This window comes from Arachis ipaensis, chromosome B8 (assembly GCF_059453495.1).
Source record: "Arachis ipaensis isolate K30076 ecotype BB chromosome B8, ASM5945349v1, whole genome shotgun sequence".
Lineage (NCBI taxonomy): Eukaryota > Viridiplantae > Streptophyta > Magnoliopsida > Fabales > Fabaceae > Arachis > Arachis ipaensis.
Window position 1 is genome coordinate 115,329,743 of NC_142443.1, and position 10,897 is coordinate 115,340,639.

General features: G+C 39.9%; 1 non-coding gene across 1 annotated transcript; it reads right to left on the bottom strand.

Moving 5' to 3' along the window:
• Positions 1–7,205: 7,205 nt before the first annotated feature.
• On the bottom strand, positions 7,206–7,313 carry LOC148549337 (small nucleolar RNA R71). The gene has a single exon (XR_015898317.1). It is a non-coding gene; the product is annotated as a small nucleolar RNA R71 (small nucleolar RNA).
• Positions 7,314–10,897: the final 3,584 nt, after the last annotated feature.

Sequence of the window (10,897 nt, forward strand, 5' to 3'; positions counted from 1 at the left end):
TATAGATAAGAGTTGGATCTCAAAGCCACGAGGTAGTGACAAATACAAGACCATCTTAAACAGATTTTTGGACTTTGTATTTGCCAATCCATCATCCGATGGGATGATACATTATCCATGTCCTTCGTGTGGGTTCTGACTTTTCCAAACTAGAGATGATGCCTACGATCATCTGCTGATAAAACCTTTTTCTACTAATTATACTTTTTGGTTACATCACAGTGAGAGACACATAGGATAAAGCTCTAGTGAGAGACAAGAAGTTGAACCGTGTAGTGTGTGCCGAGATCCAATGCGCGACATGGTTCATGAGGTATTCAACTTTCCAGGTTTTATTGCCGATGAAGAAGACTCAAGAAACGAACATTTTGGGGGTTGCCGAAGAGTTGCCGTATCTGTACAGCGAACCTACTCACGCGGCCCGTAATTTTGATGAGCTGCTTGAAGATGGAGAGCAAGAATTGTATCTGGAATGCTCAAAATTCTCAAAGTTGGCTTTCTTGGTGAGGCTATACCATATAAAGTGCATGTGCGGAGTGAGCGACGAGACCTTCAGAATGATACTAAAGCTATTGGGGGACGCCTTTGAGCATGCAAAGATTCCGGCTTCACTGCACGATGCTAAGAGGATCATAAGAAAGCTCGATATTACGTACAAGAAGATAGATGCACGTCCGAATGAATGCATGCTATATCAGGGCAGCGATAAAAAACTGTCTAGGTGCAACTAGTAGCGATGGAAGTGAGCTAAGCTGAGCCAAGATGGAACAAGCTCAAGCTTGGCTCACAAAAATTGAGCTTGACTCACGACTTGACTCATTAACAATCGAGCCTATTTCTTAAGCTCAAGCTCGGCTCACCGAAAACTCACGACCTGGCTCAAATAATAGGAACATAATCTATAATTTTATATCAATAAATTATAACTTATATATTTTAAAAAATATTTAAAAAGATCAATTTTATATATTGTTTATCTATCAATAAATTATAAATTTTTTATTTATGTCCTACATTAAAATTATATATAAAAAATAAATATAAAATTTTAAATAATTAAGATCATTAATATATAATATTAAAACTATAGATTATATATATATATATATAATCAAACCAGTTCATGAGCTAATGAGCTGAGCTTATCTAAGCTCAAGCTCGGGTCATTTAATTTATAAGCTCAATTCTAAGCTCAAACTTGGCTCACCAACTCACGAGCTTAGCTTTGATGATCGAATTATTTGATGGTATAGAATTTCACAATTGGAATCTCGTTGCAAGTATAGTTCTACACCAACAAACAATCCTCCCAATCAAAAATTTTGGTTGTCACAAGTACAAACCCCAATAAGAATTAACCGAAGTATTTAAACCTCGGGTCGTCTCACAAGGAATTGCAATGAAATGAATGATTATTGGCTATGGAGGAACAAAGGGGTTTGATTTTTATATTGTTGCAAGAAATTAAATGACAAGAAAGTAAAATAACAAGAACTAATAAAATAAGGGAAAAAAAACTCTTGGCTAAGACACAGGAAATTGAGATCACCATCCTTGTCAACAAACCATACATTGATAATTATGAGGGACCAACTCATTAAGTCTACCTCCAAAAGCTTTAAGTACGTAATGTCTACTCCTAAGCTTGAAGTACGTCAAATAGGCTTGATCACATCAATCCATAAGTCCCAACCTATCTACTAATTAGATTAGTAGTGGGTTAGTGTCAATGGATATCAAATTGATCACTAAGGGTTCTCAAATCACCAATTTAATGAGACCCAATGACTCAAGGTCACTCAATTCCCTTAGCCTAGGCCAAGAGTAAAGAAAACTACTCAAAAACTAGTGAAAGCATTTTAACAAACACCTAGAGTGCAAGAAAAGTAAACATCATAAAATGCTAGAATTAGTGAAACACATGACTACCACAAGCAAGAAATCAATAATAGCAATCAAAATCAACATAAAAGAAACATGGAAACATAAAATTGCATTAAAAGAAAATAGAAATCCAACAAGAGTGTATGAACATAAAAATGATATGAAAAGGAAATTAACAACAAAAACAAGAAGAACAAAGGTGTAATATCAAGGAATTAACAAGGGAAAACTAAATCAAAACAAGAATTGAAAGTGGATCTAAGAAGATTAAACCTAAACTACCCTAAATTCTAGAGAGAATAGAGAGCTTCTCTCTCTAGAATTCTACCTACAACATGGTAAAAACTAAACTATGACTACTTGGTTCATTCCCCCTTCAATCCTTGGGTTCAATAGCATCAGAAATGAGTTGGATTGGGCCCAAAATGAGCTAGAAATCGCTGGCCACGAGTTACTCTTTAATGAACCACGTGCAACATCAATGCGTACGCGTACAGTGCGTGTACTCGTCCCTAAACGCAAAGAAACTATGATAAATTTTATATCATTTTGAAGCCCCGGATGTCAGATTTCCAACGCAACTGGAACTGCCTCATTTGGACCTCTGTAGCTCAAGTTATGATCGATTGAGTGCGAAGAGGTCAGGCTTGACAGCTTTGCGATTCCTTCATTTCTTCATGAGTTCTCCCATTTTTGCATGCTTTTCCTTCATTCCTTCAACCCAATCCTTGCCTTCTAAACCTGAAATCACTTAACAAACATATCAAGGCATCGAATGGAATAAAAGTGAATTAAATTTAGCTATTTTAAGGCCTAAAAAGCATATTTTCACAGTTAAGCACAAATTTAGGGAGAATTACAAAAGCGTGCTATTTCATTGAATGAATGTGAGAAAAGTTGATAAAGTCCCCAAATTAAGCACAAGATAAACCATAAAATTGAGATTTATCAAGATTATCGAGCTATTAACGAGTCGAGCTCGAGCTGGCTCATGAGCTGGCTTGACTCACTTCCAGCCCTAGGTGTAAGCGATGTGGGACCTCGAGATGGAAGCAAAAGACTAGGAGGAATTCCATTGTCAGGATCAACGTGGTTGTTAAGAAAAATGGGAAGCCGCAGGCGGCGAAGGTTCTTCGTTACTTTCCCCTTGTTCCACGACTGCAGCAGATGTTCATGTCCAGTAAGACATCTGTTAACATGTTGTGGTACAAGAAAGGTCTTAACTTAGACGTGTTTTAAGGCATCCAAGGGACGGTGAGGCATGGAAGACATTTGACAGAAGATATACTGACTTCTATAGCGATCTGCGCAGTGTTTGCTTAGCCTTAGCTAGCGATGGCTTTAATCCCTTTGGAAATCTCAGCTCAAGGTACTCGATTTGGCCCGTGATTCTTATCCCTGTACAACTTACCTCTGTGGAGTTGTATGAAACCCAGCTCTTTTTTTCTCTTTATGATTATTTTCGGTTCCAAGATGCCTAGAAATGATATAGATGTCTACCTACAGTCCTTCATAGATGATTTGAAGCAGTCGTTAGGTGGTGTTGATACGTACGACGCTAGCGAAAAAAAACATTCAAGATGCATGCTGCGTTGATGTGGAAAATCAACGATTTTCCAAGATTGGGCAACTTATATGGGTGGAATACGTATGGTGGGAGAGCTTCTCCTACGTGCAACTTGAATGCTGAGACTAACTGACTCACCTTCAGTCAGAAATAGTGTTTCATGGGTCATCGGCGCTTTCTAAGTCAAGGCCACAGATTTTGGCAGGACCGAGTTAGATTTGATGGCAAGGTAGAGGACAAAGGTTCCCCTGTCAAATCAGCGAAAGAGAATGTGGTCATCGGCGCTTTCTTAGGACTTTAAAGAATGTGGTCTTTCCAGATGGTCACTCGAGCAACATTTCTCGTTGTGTTGACTTACATCAGCAAAAGCTATCCGGCTTGAAAAGTCACGACTGTCACACTCTAATGGAACATCTTCTATCAATTGCATCAAGGAATGTATTACCTACCCCAGTGTCAGTCGTCCTGACTGATTTATCAACTTTCTTTCGATGACTATGCAATAAATCTATAGACCCTCAACAACTTCCTCTCCTCCAGGAACATGTGGTCCTCACTTTTTGTCGCATAGAGATAATTTTTCCACCATCTTTCTTCATAGTCATGGTACACCTAACCGTGCATCTGGTCGAAGAGATACGCCTAGGGGGTCCGGTGCATTATAGGTGGATGTATCCAATTGAAAGGTAACTATGAGATTAATTTTACATTGCTATTATTCCAATAGCTAACTACTTAACACACATATCTTGCTCATAAAGGTACCTATGTCGTCTTAAGTAGTATATGCGTAATAGGACAGCACCGGAAGGATCAATTGCTGAGGGCTACTTATCCGATGAGATTCTCACTTTTTGTTCAAGATACTTGGATAATGTTGAGAGCAGGATCAATCGACTAATGCGTGTTGATGATCGACCGAGCGAAGATGTGACTAATAATGTGACAAGCATGTTCCCACTAATTGGCAGGGCGGTAGGGGCTGCAGCATTTTTGAATCTTTCACCAACCGAGAGACTTCAAGCACATCGTCACGTATTGGTCAATTGCATAGCTGTAGAGAATTTCTTAGAGTAAGTGCAGTTATTTCAGGTTGGTTCATGATGTACCCAAAGGCAATATTTGTTAAAATCTTTGACAATAAATCCCCTTGGTATGCCTAGAGATTTTAGGGCCAGCACAAAAAGAAGGCTACAAAGTATTGGAAAAAGAAACGAAGCTCACATTGACAAGGTTGTCCATAGAGAATTCGCCGAGTGGTTCAAGCATGAGGTGAATCTTTTATATGCCTCTTCCATTTAAAGTTTGGATAGTATCTTGCTTTCTATTTTTCAACTGTGAAAATGTATAATTGTTCCTTGTCAGATACCACTGAGAAGTACTATGCACTCAAAAAAATGCAGTGGCTTGCATGTGGCCCCAATATTCAGGAAAGGCGCTTTAAGGCGTACAACATAAATGGATTTAGGTTTAGAACCCTGTCGAGAGAGGATGGGATGAGAACCAAGAATAGCAGGGTTTGTGTCACTTTTGACACTAGAAGTTATGCAACTGCTCGTGACAGTAATGTTGCTGTTGGTGGCATCTCGTATTATGGAAGATTGATAGATATCATTAAGCTGAATGACAGTGGTCAATTTACCGTGGCCTTGTTTAGGTTCCTGATAAACCATTATTTTATGGTTTATAATGTGTTTAATTGTGTGGTTTTATCATGATCTTTACCCACTTATTCATATGATTAGCATGTATTTATACTTCCTTCCTAAAATTATTACATGATTGAAAACTTGCTTCCTAGAGACTTTTAATTATGTATTTTAATTCTCCTTTATTCCATTAGATGTCGTGATCTGTGTGTTAAGTGTTTCAGGCTTTATAGGGCATGAATGAGTTAGAGATTGGAAAGGAAGCTTGCAAAATTGGAAGAAACACAAGAAATTGAGGAGATGACCAGCGAGAAGTGACGCGGCCGCATGGCTCACGCGACTGCGCAGATTGGAATAGCACAAGTGACGCAGAGGCGTGGACGACGCGCTTGCGTGGCAGGGCAAAAGGCCGAATGACGCGATCGCGTGACGTGCGCGATCTGCATAATCTGCAGAATTCGCTGGGGGCGATTTTGGGCCCTGTTTTGACCCAGTTTTCGGCTCAGAAAAGCAGACTAGAGCCAGAGAACATGCAGAAACCAAAAACAACATTCATTCTACACAATTTTAGTTTTTAGATCTAGTTTTACTCCTCCTCTAGGTTTTTTCTCTACACATTCATAGTTCTTAGGATTTTATCTCTATTACTTCTTGCATTGGGATATTGAGAAGAGTTATTACCTCATCAAGACTTCGTCATTCTAGTTCGTTTTCTTTACTTGGCTCTACTCTTCCATGTCCTTTAATTTACTCAATTTTACCATTGGATTATTTTAGAATTTATTAATACAAGAATTACTTTTATTTTTAATTGATTTCTTTGATTTTTATTTATCATGTCTTTCTTTAATTCCCTTTCCTATGTTATGAGTTCTACATTCATAATGAGCGAGTAGTTCCCTAACTTGATGGGGAGTTGATTAAAAGGAACCCTTGAGTTGGAATGCTCAAAAAGAAAATTGTAATTGGGTTTATGGTTAGATTGCCCTCTAGTCACTGACACCAATCCCTTTTTATTGAGTGGGTTGGAACTTGTGAATAGAAGTAGCATTCCAACTTGTTTGACTTTCCCTTACCTAGTAAGGGATAACTAAACAGAACAACCTTCAATTATCAATTAATCTTGAGAGTACTTCAACAAGAATAGGGCTTCCAGCTAATCTACTCCCAGTCAAGGCTTTTATTTAAATTATTCAATTTCTCTAATTTAATTTCCTGTTTATTCAACTCAAACCCTTTTTGAAAACATCTGATTAATAAAATAGCACACATTTCTGCAACTCATTGGGAGACGACCTGGGATTCATACTCCCAGTATTTTAATTTTAATTTTTGTGACACCCTTCTAAATTGATAAGCGGATCTCTGGTTGGTTAAGAACTATACTTGCAACGCATATCTTATAACAATTCTTGACTCGCCAATTTCCGCCACGTCAATTTTTGGCGCCGTTGCCGGAGAGTTGCAATAGAGTGCTAAAGTTATTAATTGGAATTTATTTATTTGCATTTTATTTTATCTTGCTACTATGAGCTGCTTGTTTCTTTCGTTAGATGACACGTTCACTTCCTGATCCAAGCTTGCCAGTATTCGATCCTGAGATTGAAAGAACTATTTCACGAATAAGGCAAGCTCGGCGTCGGTTAGTCCTCTCTGAGGGCAGATCTGAAACGTCATTTGAGGAAGAAACCAGCCCCTGTTCTACTGATTCGGTTGATTTATGTGTAGGTGACATGGCAGCACCTAGGAGAGTTACTATCCAGGAGGCTGGAGCCCCTGATTTTACAATGCAACCATTTCAAGCGCATCACCCAGCGGTGGCTACAGACTTTGAAATAAAGACTGCACTGCTCAATTTGATGCCCAAGTTTCATGGCTTACCTGCTCAATAGCCTATCAAGCACCTGAGAGATTTTCAAGCAGCCTGTTCTACTGTCAGGCATGATGGTGCAGATGAAACTTCAATTTTGTTGAAAGCTTTCCCGTTTTCTCTTGAGAGAAAGGTAAGAGAGTGGTACTACACTCAACCCGCAGCAACTGTATCCGACTGGGATACACTTAGAAGGGAATTCTTGGAAAAATTCTTTCCAACTGAAGTTACTGATAAACTGAGGAAAGATATTTCCATGATTGTTCAGGACAAATCCGAGACTCTCTATGAATACTGGGAGTGCTTCAATAATCTTCTGGAAGCATGCCCCCACCATATGATTGACAAGATAGTATTACTCGGTTACGTCACACAGGGCATGAGGCCCCAAGATAAGACCACATTGAAAAGTGCTAGCAGTGGGTCTATGAAAAAATACAAGACTACTGATGAGGCATGGCAATTGATCAGCGACTTAGCTGAATCTACTCGGAATCACAGGCAGAAACAAGGTCGTTCAAAAGCCGTTGCAGAAGTATCCTCTAGCAGAGAGACTGCTGCTCTAACTCAGAGTATCTGTGAAATAACTAACTTGCTGAAGCAGATGCAATTGAATCAACAACAAGTTCAGCAAGCTCAACCTTCTCCACCACAGCAAAGCCAACAGTTAGTCCCACAGAGAGTTTGTGAAATCTATGCTGATTATAGCCATTATACTGACGAATGTCCGCAGCTCCAGCAGGAAGACAACGCCGTGGCAGCCACTCATAACTTCTATGACCACCCCAACCAAGGGTACAATCAAGGTGGCAATTACAGCCATGGATGGCAGGACAATTCTAACCAGAATTGGAGGGACAACAACAACAGAGGAGGCAGAAACAATCAGGGAAATTAGAGGTAGAATAATAACAACAACAGGCAGCAGAACCAGAACCCGCCTTACAGAGCACCTCACCTGAGGCAATCCCAAGGACCACAGAATACCCAACAGCAGACCTTTCAAATTACTTATCCTTCTTCATCTTCTAATGATGACTTACTACAATCTATTGATCGGAGACAACAGACCATGGAAAATAACCTTTATGCTACACTAAATGGTTTGAACTCTACTTTGCAAGCTCTTGTCTCACAGCTTAGATCAATGAATAACTCCAATAACCAGCCTTTGAGCTCCAGTGAAATTTCCTCTCAACCATTACCCAATCCGAAGGGTGGCATTAATGCCATCACCCTAAGGTCCGGAACCACACTGCAGGAGAGGAATCAGGAGGAGCCAAGCCCACCAGAACACGCCTCAGCTGAAGAGGTAGTGGAAATAGAAGATGTTGAAGAGGAAGAGGACATACAGGACATGGCTGAAAAAGAAGAAATTCAACCACAGGAGGAAGCACCACAGGGCGCAGACACCACTCCCATTCCATTTCGACAACTTGCAAAGAAGCCCAGGAAGCAGCTGGAACCTGATCCCAAAATGGTAGAGATATTCAAAAATATTGAGGTAACTGTTCCTCTTTTTGATGTTATTCAACAGGTACCTAAATATGCAAAGTTTCTAAAAGATTTATGTATACATAAAGACAAAATTAATGAATTAGAAACTATTCCTTTAGGTAGTTCCATATCTGCTTTAATGGGAGGTTTACCTGAAAAGTGTAGTGACCCAGGTCCATGTATGGTTAATTGTACTATTGGTGGTGTAGTATTTTCTGACTGCATGTGTGATTTAGGAGCATGTGTGAGTATAATGCCTTTGTCTATATATGATATTTTGAGGCTCCCTCCCTTAAAAAGGTCGGCAGCTCATTTTGTGTTAGCAGATAAAAGCATTATTACAGTGACTGGAGTTGCTGAAGATGTATTAGTGGGCATTAAGGGACTCACATTTCCCATTGATTTTTATATCCTGGAGATGCCCCAAAATGACTCAGAGAAGACATCATCAATTCTACTCGGAAGACCATTCCTGAAGACCTCGAAGTTCAAATTAGATGCTTTTTTAGGAACGTACTCTTTTGAAATAGATGGCCGAGTAGTAATCTTCAATCTGAATGGAGTTATGAAACATCCTCTGGAGGATCATTCTATCCTCCAGTGTGACATCATAGATGAAACTGTGGCTGAGGTTCACCAGGAGGAATTTGAAGAGAAGTACATAGGACAAGGTCCAAGTGTGGGGACATTCTCAGAGGACAATGACAGTGCTTTACCATTGTTACCAGCTCCAGACAACCCAGAGCCTGACCATGATCATAAGTTAGAATTAAAACCCCTTCCTCCACACCTCAAATATGCTTACCTTGAAGACGAGCAGAAGTTTCCAGTTATCATTACAAGGGAACTCACTTCTCAACAGGAGGAGCAGTTACTTAGTGTGCTGAGGAGGCACAAAAAGGCAATTGGTTGGAGTTTGGCAGACATAGTAGGCATCAACCCTCAAGTTGTGAGCATAGAATATTTTTAGAAGAGGGAGCAGGACCTGTCCGTCAACCCCAGAGAAGACTGAACCCCACTATCCTAGAGGTTGTCAAAAAGGAAGTGACCAGACTACTAGAGGCAGATATCATCTATCCCATCTCAGACAGTGAATGGGTAAGCCCAGTACAAGTGGTGCCCAAGAAGTCTGAAGTCACTACAGTGAAGAATGAGCATGGAGATCTCATTGCAACCAGAGTTCAGAATGCCTGGAGGGTCTGTATTGACTACAGACGCCTCAACCAGGCCACTCGTAAGGATCACTATCCTCTTCCATTCATTGATCAAATGCTGGATTGTCTGTCAGGTAAATCACATTATTGTTTTTTAGATGGTTACACAGGTTATATCCAGATTCATATAGCTCCTGAGGATCAGGAAAAGACCACTTTTACATGTCTTTTTGGGACTTATGCTTACAAGAGAATGCCCTTTGGCTTGTGCAATGCACCAGCTACCTTCCAAAGGTGCATAATGAGTCTTTTCTCTGATCTTATTGAGGACTGTATGGAAGTTTTTATGGATGATTTTAGTGTGTACGGTGATTCCTTTAGCCTTTGCTTAGATGGATTATCTAGAGTATTAGATAGATGTGTCAGTACAAACCTTGTATTAAATTTTGAAAAATGTCACTTTATGGTAAAATAAGGTATTATACTAGGACATGTTGTGTCTAATACTGGCATTTCTGTAGATCCAGCAAAGGTGGATGTTATTTCTAGTTTACCTTACCCTTCCTCTGTGAGGGAAGTCCGTTCGTTCCTTGGCCATGTAGGTTTTTATAGGAGATTCATTAAGGACTTCAGTAAGGTAGCACTTCCCTTATCTAGACTACTGCAGAAGGATATTGAGTTCGAGTTCAGTGAGGATTGCAAACAAGCGTTTGATAAGCTGAAGACCACCCTGACTCAACCTCTAATTGTGAGAGGACCAAACTGGAGCCAGCCATTTGAAATAATTTGCGACGCCTCCAACCATGCAGTAGGAGCAGCACTGGCTCAGCGTGAAGGTAAGGACCCCTTTGTTATTGCTTATGCGTCTAAAACTTTAGATGCTGCTCAGTCTAATTACACTACTACTGAGAAAGAGCTTCTTGCTATTATTTTTGCTCTGGATAAATTCTGAGCCTATTTACTTGGTACGAAGGTAGTAGTGTACTCAGACCACGCAGCTCTAAAGTATCTATTAGCTAAAAAGGAATCCAAACCAAGGCTTATACGTTGGATACTGCTATTACAAGAATTTGATTTGGAAATTAAGGATAGGAGTGGTAACCAGAATTTAGTGGCAGACCACTTGAGTCGCCTTGAGCACATTACAGATGACCCCACTCCTATAGCTGATAATTTCCCATTTGATAACCTGCAAGCAGTATCTGAGGTAGTCCCTTGGTATGCACCTGTAGCTAATTATCTAGTTAGCCGCACCTTTCCTCCAAACTTTTCTAAG